Source organism: Alexandromys fortis, unplaced genomic scaffold, assembly GCF_014885135.2.
Source record: "Alexandromys fortis isolate MF-2015 unplaced genomic scaffold, M_Fortis_MF-2015_v1.1 scaffold_350, whole genome shotgun sequence".
NCBI lineage: Eukaryota > Metazoa > Chordata > Mammalia > Rodentia > Cricetidae > Alexandromys > Alexandromys fortis.
The window spans coordinates 321563-341406 of record NW_026068263.1 but is presented as its reverse complement, the minus strand read 5'-3'; the positions used below and the strand labels follow the sequence as shown (position 1 = coordinate 341406).

Genomic DNA, 19844 nt, shown 5'->3' with positions numbered 1-19844 from the left:
GTTTATGTTGGTCTTCTTTGGTTTGTGGAAATTTTGAAGTACTATAGTAATTTTGAGACTAATTTCTTGAACAGTATCCACAGAAGCAAACTCTGAACAAAGGACTCTGTATATAATTATCTGGGGGTAGGTAACTCATTATATTATTTACAGTATTATGTTAAACAATACCAAGTTAGTTAAGTGCATATTTTAATAGACTGAGCCTACTACATACTCATGGATATTGTAATATTATATGACTTTCTGAATTCATTGTAATAATTTTAACACCCAAATTAATTTGAATTTTTTTCACTGGAGCTACAATGATGAATTATATGTAGAAGCTTCTGTTGAATTGAAAAAAAAATGGAAGAGCTATGTGTTGTGAGACAGTGCTGAAGCTGAGGTTTCCTTAGTGACTGTTATTTCTATTACAACAATACTTTTTTATTCCCTATTCATGAAATTATTCTATATTATGAGTTCCATTTATTATAAAGTTTTGAGTTTCTTTGCAAAGATAACAGAAACTTACAGATTCTATAAAGGCAAAAATAGGACAAATGGGGAGCAGAAGGACTTATTTGAAGACCCTAGAGAAGAACCTCCTACTGCATCTTCTCTAATCCAGTATAATTTCTAAATTGAATATTTATCCTTATACCTACATGTAAGTGTAACACCTCTTATTCAGGAAACTTCTTTTTGAAGCAGATTAAGACAATCAAAGAAAGACACATCTGGTCAAAATGAAAAGAACAACTGGCTATGTGGTAGCAAATCTCAATACATAAAAACTACATGAAGAGTCAGGAAAAATCACAGAAAAGGGAGGTGTATATTTGTAAAAGAGGCAGATAAATAGGGAATCTGCTGTAAGATAGTGGTTCCTATATGACAGAGGAGTTCCACCCATGAAATACTGTTAATGTGATCACCTAGAGGAGACATGAAAAATGCTAACAATATTAACATGCCAATATAGATGACAGAAATCTCAAAAGATGCAATCCCTATATGAAGTATTACAGCTACAGGAAATTTTCATCTGAGAGAGGGAACATCATTCTCCTCGAGGAGTCAGTCCCAATATATATATGAACAACACTAAATGAAAACAACAGACACAAACACAGACATATACATGTACAGCACACATTAACAATAATTAAGCAATGAAATGACATGAATTTGAAAAGGGGTAGTGGAGACAGACAGGACTGTCAAGAAGAAGGGGAAATGGTGTAAACATAATATTTTTATGTAACATTTTCAAAAATATATGTTATAATGTTACTGAATTATAGTAGTCATTTAGAGTAAATTAAAGTCCAGGAAGGCATGTTTGAGATATATCATTGTCAATTGGTTATTTTCTTCCAAAGGCTGTTTTACCCTGCTGACATGTGGTTTATTGCTGGTATAACAGATATTATATCTTTCTTGAGTACTGTTTATCAAAATTCTATATTAATAGAAATGATGTTCTTTCAAGATCATCCAAAAATCACCCTTTCATATATTGTAATCCAGAATCTGGTATGTACTCATTTATCAATGAATTTCTGGTGAGATAGATGAGGTTATCATTAGCGAATTAACAACATCCACATGACTCATGACTCATGAATTGCCCATGGTCTCTGTAGAAACATGCATTTGTGAAATCCATAAAGATCAAAGGTGATGTCAGAATAAATACTCTGGTGATTATTGTGGACATATGGAAACTATTCCTATAATACATGATTACTGTTGCACTTAATTGTACCTTGCAATTGCTATTAGAAAGAAACAGCACAATTCCTGCTTTAGAGTAAATAATGACACTTAGTATCAGATTTCTATATACAAGTTGATTCAAAAGTTAATTTTGTTGATTAATGTTTTAATAGAGTTTATTGTTCTGAGTAGAACTATTGACACAGTTCACAGACATTTACCCGGCATTTGACTCCTGTCAATGCCTTCTCATTTATTACCCATGATAAATTTTTATTTTCTATTCCTATTTCAATCATTACATCTGGATTACTCCTTCTAATATATAGATTCCAGAAAATGAAAAGTTTTAAAATAAAAATTGTTAGAATCTTTATGTAATTAGAGAGTGTTGTATGCAAGAACTAAAGTTTTTAATTGAATGTACAGTAAAATAAAGGAAATGTGCATATATAAGCTGCACTTAAAGTTTGTACTCTCAGAAATATCAAGATTTCTCACAGTGATGTCTGTTCCAATTAATTCTTAGAATCATTTCCTCAGGAGAGTTCCCAAACTAGCATGCAACCATTATTTTACCAATTTCTGGACACAACTACCATCAAGAATATTTTTCTTTCTTATTTTTTTAGTTTAAATATTTTTATTATTTTTATTGAGATATACGTTTTTCTCTGCCTCCCCTCCCTTTCTCCCCTCTCCCCATCCTACTCTTTCCTATTTTCCCCATGATCCCAATTTACTCATGAGATCTTTTTTTTCTCTTTCCTTTGTATGTCCTTGTAAGTCTCTCTTAGGGTCCTCTTTGTTGTCTAGATTCTCTGGGGTGGTGGCCCTTTGGCTGGCTTTTCTTTGCTTTACGTCTAAAAGCCTCTTATTAGTGAGTACATATTGTATTTGTTTCTGGGTTACCCTACTCAATATGTTTTTTTTTCTATATCTATCCATTTGCCTGCAAATTTCAACAAGTCATCATTTTTTTCCATTTTGTGGTACTCCATTGTGTAAATGTACCACATTTTAATTATTCATTTGTCAGTTGAGAAGCATTTATTGTTGTTTTCAGTTTCTATTACGAATAATGCTGCTGTGTACATAGTTGAGCACATGTTCTTGTGGTACAACTGAGTATCCTCTGGGTATGTACCCAAAAGTAGTATTGCTCTGTCTTGGGGGAGGTTGTTTCCTAATTTTCTAAAAAATCACCATACTAGTTTCCAAAGGAGCTGCACTCCCACCAGCAATGGAGGAATGTTCCCTTTACTTCCTTCCTCTCTAGTATAGACTGTCATCAACATTTTTGGTCTTGGTTATTTTGACAGGTTTAAGATAGAATGTTAGAGTTGTTTTGACCTGTGTTTCACTGATGGCTAAGGATGTTTTGTATTTCCTTAAGTTTTTTCCCCAGTAATTTGATATTCATCTATTGAGACTTCTCTGTTCAGGTCTGTACCCCAATTTTTACTGGATTATTTCTTCTTTTGATGTCAAGTTTTAGTCCTCTGTCTGAAGTGAGACATGTGAAGATATTTTCCAATTTTGTATGCTCCTATTTTTTTCTTTTTGATCATGTGCTTTTCTTTACAGAAGCTTCTCAGTTTCAGGAGGTCGCAGTTATTAAATTTTTCTTTTAGTGTCTGTGCTACTGGGGTTATATTTAGGAAGTGGTCTTCTGTGCCAAAGCATTCCCACTTTTTCTTCTATGAGATTCAGTGTGGCTGGCTTTATGTCGATGTCTTTGACCCATTTTGAGCTGAGTTTTGTGCATGGCAATAGATAAGTATCTATTTGCATTTTTCTACATGCTGATATCCAGGCATGCCAGCACAATTTGCTGAACATGATTTCTTTTTTTTTTTCATTTTATATTTTTAGTTTCTTTGTCAAAAATCATAATGTTTGGATTGATATCCATGCTTTGATTCAATTCCATTGGTTCCTCCTGTCTGCTTTAATACCAGGCTATTTTTATTACTGTAGCTCTAGTAGAGTTTGAAGTCAGGGAATATCATGCTTCCAGAACTTTGATTATTATATAGAATTGCTTTGGCTTTTATGTTTTTTTCCATATGAATTGAGTATTGTTCTCTTGAAGTTTGAGAAGAATTTTGCTGTGAATCACATTGAATCTGTAAATTGCTTTTGTAAGTTTGCCATTTTTACTATGTTACTTATACCTACCCAGGAGCATGGGAAGTCTTCCCATTTTCTGATGTCTTAAACTTCTTCCTTCAAATATTTAAAGTTCATGTTATTGGCAGAGGCTGATCATTTATTCCTGGCTGCCCAGATCCAAAATAATCACTCAGAAAACTGTATCATATGCTATACTGTTTGAAAATAGCTTAGGTGTATTTCTAGCTAGCTCTTACATCTTAAATTAACCCATTTTTATTATTTCATATTTTATCAAAGACTTGTGGCCTAGTGGCAAGGTTTCAGCTGTTGTCTCACATCTTTATCCTCTGGTGGCTACATGGCTGTCACTGAGTCCACCTACTTTCTCCCAGCATTCAGTTTCATTTTCCTACCTAGCTCTATTCTTCCCTATTACAGGCCAAAGCAGTTTCTTTATTCATTAACCAATAAAAGCAACAGATGGACAGAAGGACTTCGCACACCATTTCCCCTTTTCTGCTTAAACAAACAGGAAGGTTTTAACTTTACGTACTAAAATTACATATAACAAAGCAGGTATCAAGCAAAATTATAGTTACAACTTTATATCTACTTTATCATTGGTAATAACTAAGGTAAACTATAATTATAACGATCTATTCTTCAACTCCATTAAATACCCCAGAAGGATATAATATTATCTAAGTTAACAGAAAGTGCATTGTAAGCAAATTCCAAAATTCTAGAAATTACAGAGATATCTTACTGCCTGGACAGACATCCAATGGTCTTCTACAACATAGAGGCATCCCTCTTCATTCTACAGGTCCATAGTACCTGGTAGACTTTTCGTGAAGAAGGAAATTTGAATATTTCTTATGCCTTTTATTGGCAAAGATCATCAGTTGCTTTATTCTGTGTCCTGCTGAATGTCTGGCAGACTCTTTCATGAAGCAAAAACCCCAAAGGGTGGTCTCACCTTTAGGCATGATTAGCAGCCATTTTTATTTGGGTCCTGCATGTCCACTTCCTACAGCATAACATAAAGCAGTCTAGGCAAGAACAGTTTCTTGCCCAATGGCTGACCAACTCTTATGAGGAATCTCTTCAATGCCCAACATCCTCTTGAGGTAATATGTGCTGCAAGGAGTAGTTATATTTTATTGACATGAAAATTCTTGAGTTTTAAAAACATCTTATATGCCTTATTCCATAGGTTTTATGAAAGGTTTGAAGATTATCTAACTGAAATATATATATATATCTAGAAAACCTAAATAACATGACTTCAAACTTGAATATTATAGATGACTGTCTTTTAACCTGTATTTCTTAATTATACATTGCACTTTAAATGAGGTGCACAAACACAATAACTTAATCAAGAGCATAAATATACATGTAGCAAAATTTATGCTAAATTTGTATCAATAAACCACTGTATCAATAAACCACTGTTCTGTCTTGATTCAGCATTAGCAGCCAAAAAAAGAACAAAAAAAAATCCCTGCTTGTCATCAGCAAACATAACATAAAAACAATTGGCCAAACTTTGTTTTTTTTGTGTGTGTGTCTAGAATTTTTTATAAGCTCTCTCATATTTTATGTGGATTTAACTGGGACATGTTGGCAAGCCAATCTGTAGAAGAAGGCTGCTCATTTGTTTCCAGCCACCCAGACCTTAAATAATCACTCAGAAACTATATTAATTGCAATACTGTTTGTCCAATAGCTTATGTGTATTTCTATCTAGCACTTATGTCTTAAATTAACCCATTTCTATTAATCTGTGTATTGCCATGTGGCCGTGGCTTAATAATAAGGTTCTGTCAAGCATCTGGGGTCTGTCTCTGTGGCAGCTACATTGCTTCTCCTTGACTCTCTCTATATCTCTCCCAGCCTGGCTTTAATCTTTTAAGCCATCGACCAAAGCAACTTCTTAATTAACAAATGGCAATAAAACATATTCACAGCCTATGTCACCACTCACATCACCTCCTGTTTCCCGTCTTTCACTTGTTTTGTTAGAGTTACTCCAAGATATATTTTATTTTAAATATTTTTTAATAGTTTTGGTTTCATTACTATGTAACTATTACATACTGTAGTATTAAGGAAAAGGAAAGAAGATAGTGAAAATGTAGAACTCTATAATTATGATGTGTAATGTATGCATGTATGGAAATATTGTAAAGAATTAAGTAACCCGTGCGAGTTATATGTGACAATAATGTGATCAGTAAGACATAAATACAATTTTAACAATAAAGATCATATTTAGAACTGTCTGTCTCATATTGATGAAAATATGATACTCCTTAACATGCAAAGGTTTTTGATTTGGGTTCAGTGAAGACATACTTCTAAGCAAATTATGAGACTCTGAGTTGTTCAGCATTTTAAAACTACATAAAAATTTTTAATTCACTTTTATATCAGAAGTGTATTACAGGTAGTTGCACTTAAATAATATATTAATATTTTATGTTATTCCTTTAGTAGGTAAGGTTTAATAGATATGCTAGTATATTATTTTAAAATCAATATGACCTATAAATTTGTCAGGGTTATCTTATGAAAGGTTGTATCTTATTGAATAAACTTTCTATCCAGACTTTTTCAATATGGGGTATTTATAAATTATTATTCTTACTTTTTATAATTACATTATTTTTCTCTTTAATTTGCTCTCTCCAAATCCTCCCAGATAACTTTTATTTCTCCTACTCAAATTCATGGATTCCTGAGGTAGTGTCATATTCCAAGAATATATTTTACATGCTAAAAAGATTGGAATCTTATGATAGTATACATAAGTAATCCCAAAATTCTACAAGGTAACCCCTAAAGTTGATAAACACTTTTGTTAATGTGGCAGGGTACAAGAACAACTCAAAAGAATCAGTAGCCCTTCTATATACAAATGATAAAAGGACTAAGATATAAATCAGAGAAACATCACCCTTTAAATAGCAACAAATAACATAAAATATCTTAGGGTAATGCTAACCAAAGAAGTGAAAGACCTGTATGAAAGAACTTTAAATCTTTTTTAAAAAAAGAAACTGAAGATCAACTAAAAAAATCAGTAGCCCTCCTATACACAAAGAATAGAGAAGCAGAGAGGAAATTCAGAGAAACTTCACTTTTACAAAAGCCACAAATAGCATAAAGTATCTTGGGGTAACTCTAACCAAGGAAATGAAAGATCTATTTGACAAGAACTTTAAGGCACTGAAGAAAGAAATTGAAGAGGACACCAGAAAATGGAAGGATCTCCCATGCTCTTGGATGGGTAGGATCAACATAGTAAAAATGGTAATTAGACCAAGGGCAATCTATAGATTCAGTGCAATCCCCATTAAAATTCCAACAAAATTCTTCACAGACCTTGAGAGAACAATAATCAACTTTATATGGAAAAACATAAAACCCAGGATAGCCAAAATAATCCTATACAATAAAGGAACTTCTGGAGGCATTACCATCCCTGACTTCAAACTCTATTACAGAGCTATAGTATTGAAAACAGATTGGTATTGGCATAAAAACAGAGAAGTCGATCAATGGAATCGAATAGAAGACTTGGATATTAAACCACAAACCTATGAACACCTGATTTTCGACAAAGAAGCTAAAATTATACAATGGAAGAAAGAAAGCATCTTCAACAAATGGTGCTGGCATAAGTGGTTGTCAACCTGTAGAATGAAAATAGATCCATATCTATCACCATGCACAAAACTCAAGTCCAATTGGATTAAAGACCTCAATATTAATCTGAACACACTGAACCTGATAGAAGAGAAAATGGGAAGTAGTCTGCAACACATGGGCACAGGAGACCACTTCTTACATAGAACCCCAGTATCACAGACAATCAGGGCAACATTGAATAAATGGGACCTCCTAAAACTGAGAAACTTCTGTAAAGCAAAGGACACTGTCATTAAGACAAAAAGGCAACCTACTGATTGGGAGAAGATCTTCACTAACCCCGCAACAGACAAAGGTCTGATCTACAAAATATATAAAGAACTCAAGAAACTAGACTTTAAAATGCTAATTAACCCAATTAAAAAATGGGGCACTGAACTGAACAGAGAATTCTCAACAGAAGTTCAAATGGCCAAAAGACACTTAAGGTTATGCTCAACCTCCTTAGCGATCAGGGAAATGCAAATCAAAACAACTTTGAAATACCATCTTACACGTATCAGAATGGCTAAAATCAAAAACACCAATGATAGCCTTTGCTGGAGAGGATGTGGAGTAAGGGGAACACTCATCCATTGCTGGTGGGAATGCAAACCTGTGCAACTACTTTGGAAGATATCAGAAAATGGAGAGATCTTCCATGTTCTTGGATAGGTAGGATCAACGTAATAAGATTGGCATTTTTACCAAAATCAATCTACAGATTCAATGCCATTCCTGTCAAAATCTCAACATAATTTTTCACAGACCTTGAAAGAAACACAATCAGCTTCATATGGAAAAACAAAATACCTAGGAAAGTCAAAGCAATCCTGTATAACAAAGGAACCTCCAGAGGCATCACCATCCCTGACTTCAAGCTCTACTATTGACACAGAAGACAACTTTCTTAATATAATCACAGTAGCACAGACACTGAGAGCAACAATTAATAAATGGGACATCCTGAAACTTAGAAACTAAGAAACTTAGAAAAACACAGTTAGCAAGACAAACAGAAGCCTAAAGAATATGATAGATCTTCACTAACTCCACATCAGCCACATCAGTCACAGGACAGGACCAATTTCTAAAATATGTAAAGAAATAAAAAAAAACTAGACATCAAAATACCAAACAATTCCATAAAAAATTGGATACAGATCTAAATAGAGAAATCTCAACAGGAGAATTGCAAATGACTGAAAAACACTTCAGAAATTTCTCAATATCCTTAGTCATCAGGCAAATGTAAATAAAAACTACTTTGAGATACCATGTTAAAACTGTCAAAATGGATAACTTTGACAACACCAATGACTACTTATGCTGGAGAGGATGCAGAGTAATGGGAACACTCATCTATGGTTGGTGGGAGTGTAAATTTATACAGCTACTTTGGAAATCAATATGGTGGTTTCTCAAAAAATTGGGAATCAATCTACCTCAAGTTCCAGTAATAGCACTGTTGGGCATAAAATACCCAAAAGATCCACACTCATACCACAAGTGTTCACAACAGCACTGTTTCTCATAGAAAGAATCTAGAAACAACCTAGATTCCCCTCAGCTGAAGAATAGATAAAGAAAATGTGGTCTGTTTAAACAATGGAGTACTACTCAGTGGTTAAACAAAAACCAGAAACATCTTTAAATTTGTATGCAAATGCATAGAATTTGAAAAATAAAACATCCTGACTGAGGTAACCCAGACCTAGAAAGAAAATTATGGCATGCACTCACTCATAAGTGGATATTAAACATAAAGTAAAATATAATTAGCCTATAGTTTATGAGCCCAGAAAAGCTGAGTAGCAGGGAGAACTCTAAGAGACAAGATATCCTGAGCATATTGGGAGTATGTGTGTGTGTGGGGAAACTGAGGACAGAATGGGAGAGGAAGAAGAGAAGGAGTGGGAGGAGGAGAACATGAGAAACAAGATCTTTGAGATGGGTGGAGGAGAGAGAGGGAGAGGAAGAAAAGAGATATCTTGATTGTGTGAGCCAGTGTAAAAAGGTCAATCTCTGTACCTGAAATCCCATCAATCTCTATCCTAGAAAGCTTCACCCTGACAAACTCTATATAAGTCATGCCTTCTGCACAGTTCTCTGCTGATACTTACTGGAGCAGAGGTAGGCACTCTCCTGCTTTTTCCTCCCAATAAATCTCTTGTGTGAGATTTGCTGTGTGGTATGGCTTTGTGATATTCCTTGTCTCCAATCTTTCAGGATGTCTTTCTCTCTGAGTTGTAAGGCTTCTACCCTGCATTGTAGAGTTCAGGACCTATGGGCTCCCCTCTGTTCATTTAAACATACATTTTATCTTTTTCCTTGTTTTGCTCAGATTTATGTTATCATTTTCATGAGATTTTGATAGGTATATATGCTGAACTTACTATGATATACATTCTTACAATATCTAACAGATCCTCTGGCTCTTTCATTTTACTCTGATAGTGAAATTTGTCTCTGTATTTCCTGGAATTAAAGTTTTATTTTATCCACTTGGGATTGAGTTTTGCACAGCGTAGTAAGTATGGATGTATTGTTATTTTTCTTCATGCAGGCATCCAATTAGACCAGCAAAATTGGTTGAAGATGCCTTCTTTTTTCCAATCATCTATTTCTAATTTCTTTATGAATAATCAGGTGTCTGTAGGTGTCTGGGATTATGTCATGGTGTTTGATTCTATTGCATTGATCAACTTGTAGGCTTTTATGCCAATTCCATGAGATTTTCATTACCAGAGGAGTATAGTATAGCTTGAAATTGGAGCTCTTGATACTATCAGTTATTCTTTTATTATATACAATTGTTTTATCTAGCCTAGTTTTTTTCCATATAATGCTGAGTATTGTTCTCTCAAGATCTGCAAAGAATTATGTTGAAATTTTGATGTGTGTGGAATTCATTGAATCTGTAGATTATTTTTGGTAAGATGACCATTTTTACTGTTAATTCTATTGATCCATATGCATGGAAGATCTTTCCATCTTCTGATATCTTCTTCAATTTCTTTCTTCAAAGTCTTAAAGTTTTATCATACAAGTCTTTCATTTGCTTGATTAGAGATACATCAAAACTTACATAAAATGCCTAATTTCATATTATTTATTTGTGGTTGTTATGAAGGGCATTCTTTCCCTGAATTCTTTCATGGTCTGTTTGTTCTTTGTGTATAGGAGGGTTAATAGTTTTTTTTTTTTTTAGTTAATCTTGTGTCCAGCCACTTCAGTGAAGGTGATTATCAACTGTAAGAGGTCCCTGGTAGAATTTTTGTTCTCATTTATGTATACTATCGTATCACCTGCAAATAAAGATAAATTGACTTCTTCCTTTCTTATTTGTATTCCTTGATTTTCTTCATTTATCTTATTGCTATAGTTAGAACTTCAAGTAATACCTGAATTTATATAAAGAAAGTGGACAGCATTGTCATGCTCTTGATTTTAATGGAGTTGCTTCTAGTATCTTTCTTTTTAATTTGACGTTGGTTCTTGGTTTGCTGTAAATTACCTTTATTAGGTTTAGGTATGTCCCTTGTGGCCTTGCTGTCTCCAAGATATTTACCAGGAAGGGCTGTTATATTTTATCACTGGGTTTTTTTCAGGTTCTAATATGATGATCATAATTTTCAGTTGTTGTTTTGTTTTATTTTTCTTCCCAGGTATTTTTTATACAGTTGATTACTTTGACAAATTATTTTATATTGAACAATCCCTGAATCTGGAATGAAGCCTATTTGATCATGGTAGATGAACATTTTTTTTTGTGTTCTTGGAAATTTGTGAGTATTTTATAATTATTTTTGCAGCAATGCTCATTACAGAAATTGGTCTATAATTCTCTATCTTTGTTTGGTTTGGTTTGGCTATCAGGGTGACTTTGGCCTCATAAAATTGATTTGGAAATATTCCTTCTATTTCTTTTTTTTTTTTCGAGACAGAGTTTCTCTGTGGCTTTGGAGCCTGTCGTGGAACTAGCTCTGTAGATCAGGCTGGTCTCGAACTCACAGAGATCCGCCTGCCTCTGCCTCCCGAGTGCTGGGCTTAAAGGCGTGCGCCACCATCGCCTTCTATTTCTATTTTGTAGAAAAATTTGAGGAATATTGACATTAGATCATCCTTGAAACCCTGGTCGAATTATGTGCTCAAACATTCATGTCCTTGGTGTTTTGTTTGGTATGGAGACTTTTAATGGCTGCTTCTATTTCCTTAGGGGTAATAGGTATATTTGAATCCATTATCTAATCTTGATTTATATTTGGTAAGTGGTATTTGTTGAGAAAATTGTGCATTTCTTTTAGATTTTCAAATTTGGTAGAGTATAGGCTTTTAAAGTATGACCTATAGAACATCCCCATTGTCTCAGTGTGTGGGTGCACCCCTCGAGGTCCTGAGTTCCTTGCTCGTGCTCTCTCTCCTTCTGCTCCTGAATTGGACCTTGGGATTTCAGCCCAGTGCTCTAATGTGGGTCTCTGTCTCTGTCTCCTTTCATCGCCTAATGAAGGTATTATCCAGGAGGATGACTATATGTTTTTCTTTGGGTTCACCTTCTTATTTTGCTTCTCTAGGATCACGAATTATAGGCTCAATGTCCTTTATTTATGGCTAGAAACCAATTATGAGTGAGTACATCCCATGTTCCTCTTTTTGGGTCTGGCTTACCTCACTCAGGATAGTGTTTTCTATTTCCGTCCATTTGCATGCAAAATTCAAGAAGTCCTTGTTTTTTACTGCTGAGTAGTACTCTAATGTGTATATATTCCATACTTTCTTCATCCATTCTTCCATTGAAGGCATCTAGGTTGTTTCCAGGTTCTGGCTATTGGGTCTGAAAAAGCATGGGATAAAACCAGACTCGCTGAACATAGTGGACAATGAGGACTACTGAGAACTCAAGAATAATGACACTGGGTTTTGATCCTACTGCACGTATTGGCTTTGTGGGAGCCTAGGCAGTTTGGATGTTCACCTAAATAGACCTGGAAGGAGGTGGGTGGTCCTTGGACTTCCCACAGGACAGGGAACCCTTATTGCTCTTTGGGCTGATGAGGGAGGGGGAGTTGATTGGAGGAGGGGGAGGGAAATGGGAGGCGGTGGTGGGGAGGAGGCAGAAATCTTAATAAATAAATAAATAAATAAATAAACAAAGTATTACCTAACTATTCTTTGGACTTCCTCTGTCTCTGTTGTTATGCCACACTTTTTTCTGATTTTGTTAATTTGGACATTCTCTCTGTGTCTTTTAGTTTGAATATGGTTTATTTATCTTGTTTGTTTTCTCAAAGAACCAACTCCTGGTTTCATTGATTCTTTCTATTGTTCTGTTTGTATTTTATTTATTTCAACCCTTGGTTTAATGACTTACTGCTATCTACTACTCTTGGGTATGCTTACTTCTTTTTGTCAAGATCTTTCAGCTGTGCTGTTAGGATGCAAGTGCTCTCTCCATTTTCTTTCTACAGGCACTTAGCTGTATGAAATTACAGGTAGTTCCACTTTCATTTTGTCCCATCAATTTGGGCGTGTTGTATATTCATTTTTACTGAATTTTAGGAATTCTTAATTTCTTCATTTCTGCTTTGACCCAGTAGTCATTCAGAAGAGAATTGTTCACTTTCCATGACTTTGTAGGCATTCTATGGTTGTTATTGTTGTTGATGATGATGTTGTTAAAATCTAGTTTAGTCTATGGTTGTCTGATAGAATGCAGGAAGTTATTTCATTCTTTTAATATTTGTTGAAGCTTGCTTTGTGACAGAGTATGTGGCCAATTTTAGAGAAAATTCCAAGAAGTGTTTTGAAGGAGTTATATTATTTTGTGCTTGGTTGAAATTTTCTGAAGTTATCTATTAGGTCCATTTGAGTCATACCGTCTCTTAGTTCTATTATTTTCCTGTTTAGTTTCTGTCTGGGTGACCTGTCTACTGGTGAAAGTGGGGTATTAGAGTCTCCCACTATTAATGTTTGAGGGTCAATATATCTTTTAAGATTTAATAATGAGTCTCTTACAAATATGGGTGCAATTGACTTTGGGAAATGGATGTTAATGATTGAAACATTATTTAGTGGATTTTTCCCTTGGTGAGTAGGGAATGTTATTCTATTGGGAGCCTTGAGTATCAGCCTCAGAACCCCCTCAAGGCTAAGAATTGGATGTCTATCATGGCTTCACAAGGTTTTTACAGATATGACAGCAACTTTTTCAAAAGGCAAGTGATGTTGCAGCTCTGAAAAACAGGTTGCTCCATAAGCTGTGCACTTGTGGATCTGTCTTTATGTATCTGTCAGCTGTATATTTGCTGAATATAGTCTCGTGGGCTCCAACATTATTCCTAATCTCATTTTGTTTTGACTAGATGTTGATTTTTTTAGATATTATAATGGCTAAACCAGCTTGTTTCTTAGGTCTCTTAGGTCCATTTGCTTTGAAATCCATGTTCAATTCTTTACTCTGAGGTAATATCTATCTTTGATGTTGATGTGTGTTTCTCATATGCTACAGAAGGATGAATCCTGTTTCCACATTCATTCAGTTAGCCTGTGTACTTTTATTGGGTAATTGTGTTTGTTTTTCCTTGAGCATCAACCAGGCATACATTCTCTTTTCATTTCTTTTTTCTTAGTTTCCTTAAGTTGTTGCTTTGTGTCTTGTTGAAACTTTTCTATTATCTTGATGAGATTTTATTGTCTTTTTTAATTTTATGGGTTCCACCTAGGAAATTCTTATTTGCAAACATTTATAAAGGAATGGTAAGGTTTGATAAGAAGATATTTTCTTGTCATAGTCAAAATAAACTTATGCAAAAATAACAATGCTTGAGGGAATATCATACCATATTTGAAGATATCATATAAATTCATAGAATATAAACAATGTAGTACTGACCCAAATCAGACATGCACATAATAGTTATACATCCGTTTGACCACTTGGTATTTGTAAAAGGGTCTAATAGCAGAAGCTGAAGATAAAAAAAGCATTTTCTGTATAAAGTAAATATCCCCATGGAGAAGAAATTGTACTCATATATACTACCTTACACAAAAACCTACTCAAATGGATCAAAGACCTAAACATGAAAACTGAAAGCTGAGCTTGCTAGAAGAATACTTAGCTAACCCCAGCTAAGACTCCTAGCAATAGTGGACACATAGTCTGAACTGGCCAGCTTCTGTGACCAGATTGGTGACTAGCCTAATTATCATCAGAAAGGCATCATCCAACAACTGATGGAAACAAATTCACACCCACAGTCAAACATTAGGGAGAAGTCTGGGAATCCAGAGGAAAAGGGAGAGAATACATTATAAGATCCAAAGGCATCAAGAATACCAAAGGGAACTCAAAGAGTCAAAAAAAAAAAAAAACTGAGCTCATAGGGCTTACAGAGACTAAACATCAATGAGAAAGCATTCATGTCACAGTTGTGATGCTTGGTCCTTTTGTTAGATTCCTAACAGAGGGAACAAAGACTGTCTCCATCTTTTTTTCAAATTTTTGTGATCCTACTCCTCATAATAATTTGCCTTGCACATTTATAATACAATGAGTAGTGCTTAGTCTTACTGCAACTTGATATGCCATGTTTTGCTAATACTCATGGGATTTCTGTATACTTTCCTGAACAGAAAATTAGGAGGAGTGTATTGGGAGGAGAGAGCCGAGGAGAGATGGGGGAAAATGATTTGAATGAGAGAAGGAAGAAAATATTGTCAGCTAGAATGTAAAATAAATGAATAAATATATTATTAAAAATTGTGCTTGCTTCGCCAGCACATATACTAAAATTGAAATGATACAAAGAAGATTAGACTTGCCCCTGTGCAAGGATGACATGCAAAGTCATGAAAAATAAAAAGAATGGAAGTAGCATAATAGTAAACTATAATGATGTCAAAGAACAAAGCATAGCCCAGAACCCTACATGATATAGATTTGGGAAAGAGTTTTCTTAATAAGATTTCATTATACAAAAATTAAGACTGACAAGTGGGATTTCCCAAAATTTAAAATTTAAAATCTGCACAGATAAAATAACAAATTGGGAGAAGAAAACAACGCCAAATATATGAAAGAATTGTAGCCAGCTATATATTTGGGAAAGTATTAATATCTAGAATATTTGAGAAAGTATTAATATCCAGGATATTTAAAGTAATCAAAAAAACATAGAAAACAAATTACCTACTTTAAATGGTCCTCAGACCTGAAGAATAATTCATCAGAAGAAAAAATAGTGTCAGAAAATTTTATCATCTCTAGCAGTTAGGAAAATATAAATCAAAGCAACATTGAGATTTCATCTTATCCAAGTGAAAATGGTAAAGATCAAATATCAAAAAAACTGAAAACAAATACTGAAGTATATGATGAGCAAAGGGAAACCTCATTCACTGTGGATGGGTTTTCTAACAGATTCAGTCACTTATATCTAAATACATGAAAAAGAGCTTGTAATGCTCATAAATATATTAGTAAACTTTTCTTCTGGTCAGAAAAGGAAATGGTATGGGATGTCCTTCTGTCTATGTGTTGCTTTTATTGGTTAATGAATAAAGAAACTGGCTTGGCCTATAGCAAGATACAGAATAGTTAGGAGGGGAAAGGTAGGCTGAATGCTGGGAAAAAGGAGGTAGTGTCAGAGAGAAGCCATGGAGATGCTGCCAGAGACAGATGCTGAAAGCTTGCCAGTAGGCCATAAGCCTTGTAGTAAAATATAGAATAATGGAGATAGATTCATTCTAAATGTAAGAGCTAGCTAACAATACACTTAAGTAATTGGCCAAATAGTGATTTAATGAATACAGTTTCATTGTGGTTATTTCGGGTGTCTGGGTGGCCAAGAAGTGAACAAGTGGAGGGTTGTTCACACTAACAGCCTCTTACAATGTGGTTAACAATATATACATTAGGGAACTTTTCTTCTCTGGGTTGACGATGTTCTCTCTAAGAGACATAGACAATCCAACAAAAACCTAAATACAAGACGTGAGAATCTCTGTTTTCAGTTGTTAATCATGACTATCCAAGACAGTCTCCAATATGTAGCCTATTGCTAGTGCCCTTGGTTGATCTCAAAAGAAGAAAGGTAGAAGGTTGGAGGTGAGGACCCCAAGAATTTCAGAAATAGGTCAAGAGGTCTTCAATATAGAACTGACCTGCATGTCACTTGTCAGAAGAAAAGTTTCCATGGTACATAATGGCAAAATGCAAGTTTTCAAAGGAAGGAGACAAAAGTATGAGGCACAAATAATAAAAGCTCAGAGATAGAAACTTGGGTTCAATCTGAATGCAAGAAAAGGAAAGGTTCCAGTCACTGGCACTTAATTCTACCTCATTCCATAATGGTGATCCTGCCTCCAGGATCATGTAGTAAGTCTTTATCTATTTTGCCAGCCAGTTCCAAAATAGTGATATGGACAATTTTATTAATTATGAAAGCTTGGCCTTTAGATTAGGCTCCTTCTTAGCTAGTTAATATAACTTAAATTAACCCATATTTTTATAAATCTACATTCTACCACATAGCTTTAACCTTTATCTTATTCTGTGTGTTCAATTCATTCTACATCTGACTGACTTCTCTAGTTTCATTGCAAGTTTTCTCTCCCTGCCCAAAAGTCCTCTCTACCTCTGCTGCTTAACTATTGATGATACAGATTTTTATGAAACCAGTAGGAAGGCACCTTAAGTAGAAACACATCTTTACAATATAAACATATATTCTGCAACAGTAATATATAGATTGTATATACTTATATTACTTTAATATTTCTTGTATTCATGGGCATTTAAATTTATTCAATATTTTGAGTATGTCTTGTGCTTACATTCTTTACCCAGATACTTTGGGTAAGAGTAAAAACACTAGGAGTATATCTGGGTCATCTTAAAAGAAACCAGGCACACTTTATTTTCTTAATTTTGATAAAATTAATTCACATGGAGATTGATGCACTATTTTAACACTGATTTGTTTGGTTTGCCTTATTTATACAATCTATATGAAAACATTTTGTAATAAACACACTTTACAAGTTTGTCCACGCATTTTGTATTTTTTGTTGGTTAGCCAGATATGTAGTATACACGATTTGTGTGTGTGTGTGTGTGTGTGTGTGTGTGTGTGTGCTTGCCCAAATATCATTGGGTAGAACCATATTTTGAGACATTTCTAACCAGATTTTTTGGGAGCTGGGTAATTTTTGGTTCTTATACATAAATCAACAATCTACTAAATAGTTATAACTGAAGAAGTAATATGGTATTATTTTATTCTTATGCAGGCCATAATTTATTTGACAAATATGCTTCACCTCCAGTTTAGGCAAAGCCTAAATCAATGACTACGTGCCTGAATCAGTGAAATGTATCTCAGAAAAGTCTCTAAGGAAGAACATAGACAACTATTAGCATGATGGATGGATTTGTCGTAAATGAATGGCTGGTGTTGACTGAAGCCCTCAATGAAGCTGCAAAATAGCTCGTCAGGTTATAGCTTCATAATCATATAATTACAGGAGGGGAAGGGTTGTCTAGAGATAATATGGAAATAGTTCTGGGACACAATTCTTAAGAAGATATGAACTAATATCTAATTGATGCTGATAGGGAATAGGTCTCAGACAAAAGTACAATACTGCTGATTTCCAACTTGGGGCAAACCTACAGAATTACTAAAATAAGTTATAGGATTATGGGTAAGGAGTTACTTACAGGAGCAAGATTGACTCAAATAGAGATGCATCATGAAAAACCCATATCATCAGTGAAGACTACTCACAAAATCTGGAACCCTCAAACTTTTGCAAACTTGCAGGGAGTTCCACAGTTCAGAGTGTTTCTTTTAGGTAACTGGAATGATCTTGGCGTCTCCTATGCAGTTTGAATTGTCTGAATCTCTTCTACAAAGTTAGTCTTTGCTGAGTCTCCTCAGGAATCTTTACTTGGAAAAGAAGGGATCTGTACATCTGGTCAGTTGTGAGGATCCAGAACACTTCCACATTGGTTGCTTTCTGAATACTAAAGAACTTTCCTTTAGAATTTTTTGGTCTCTGGATGATGGAATTTTCCACTCTCTTTGGAACACCCAGTGTCATAATGAGTGTCCCGGAATGTTTTAACCCTGTGAAAGCTGTTACACAGCAGAGATTCCTACTGAAAAAAATTGGCACAAATGGGAATGGGATGAGACTGTAGCTATAGCACAATAAGACATGCCTCAAGATGCATTTACCAGTCAGGAAAAAGCGTGTCAGTATGACTTGAGACTGGAGGGAGTTTAGACACACTACCAACTGTATTACTAACCTATGAATAGTAGCTTTGAAGTGTACTAAACTGTTAGATTGATGCCAATAAGTACATTCTGAAAAGTTTTATTTGAAGAAAGTTGCTTTGCCAGTTTTGAACCTTAAATGATTTAAAATGTTTTTACAATGGGTACTATCCAAAGATCACTTAGAGAAGTATTCTTAAGAAACAATTTATAATTATTAACTTTAAGCAATTTTAAAAAAGTTTATTTAAAGTTTATCTTTTAGTTGCTATTACATTATTTTGCAAACATACAAAAGATAAATTAAAAGAACAAAGGTTTAAGGCAAATCTAAGAAAGGAACAACCAATTCATACTATCTCTTGATGAGAACTGAGAAACATGCTACAGTCCACTTCTAGTGTCCAGGTTATGTCCATGCCTTAGTAGGACCACAAGAAAGATCCCACAAAATAAATTCAGGTAAAGTATTTCTGCACATTTTATAAATTTCATAAATATTAGTAAATGTAAATATCTTACATGAAACTGCAATTGCTAACTGAAAAATTCTTTTAAGATTATCAGGATATATACTTGCAAATAGGGCATGGAATTTTTAAATTAAGAATAATTAAGCTCTAGTTGACAGTAATGTTATATCAAATATGCAGCTACTTATCTCTTAAGATGTAAAGAAGTGAAAGGACCTCTTTTAAAAAAGTATTTATACTGGAACAAAATTTTTGTCCAAATTTTAAATACTAGGTCTTTTTGGTTGTCACTGCACATGACATAAATAATCTAAAACAAAATGTACATGATTAGTTGCTAAACTACAAAAAAGTTGAGTTGCAGTAATATTAGAAGTATAACAAATAACCAAAATTGAAAATTTGTTCACTATGCTTTCTCTGAGTCAGAAGAATAAACTATGGGAAGGAATTATACAGGAATATATGAAGTCTGAATATCAACTTTAGAAATGTTTATAATTTTATTTTTGTAGAGACATGGAAAAAATAAAAACATTGATCACATTAATCAAATCACTTTGTT

The 19844-nt window shown here is 34.2% G+C and overlaps 1 non-coding gene across 1 annotated transcript; it reads left to right on the top strand.

Annotated features, from left to right (window-relative positions):
• The first annotated feature begins 15285 nt into the window (after window positions 1-15285).
• Window positions 15286-15392, top strand: LOC126494485 (U6 spliceosomal RNA). Its single transcript, XR_007590011.1, has one exon. It is a non-coding gene; the product is annotated as a U6 spliceosomal RNA (small nuclear RNA).
• The last annotated feature ends 4452 nt before the right edge of the window (window positions 15393-19844 follow it).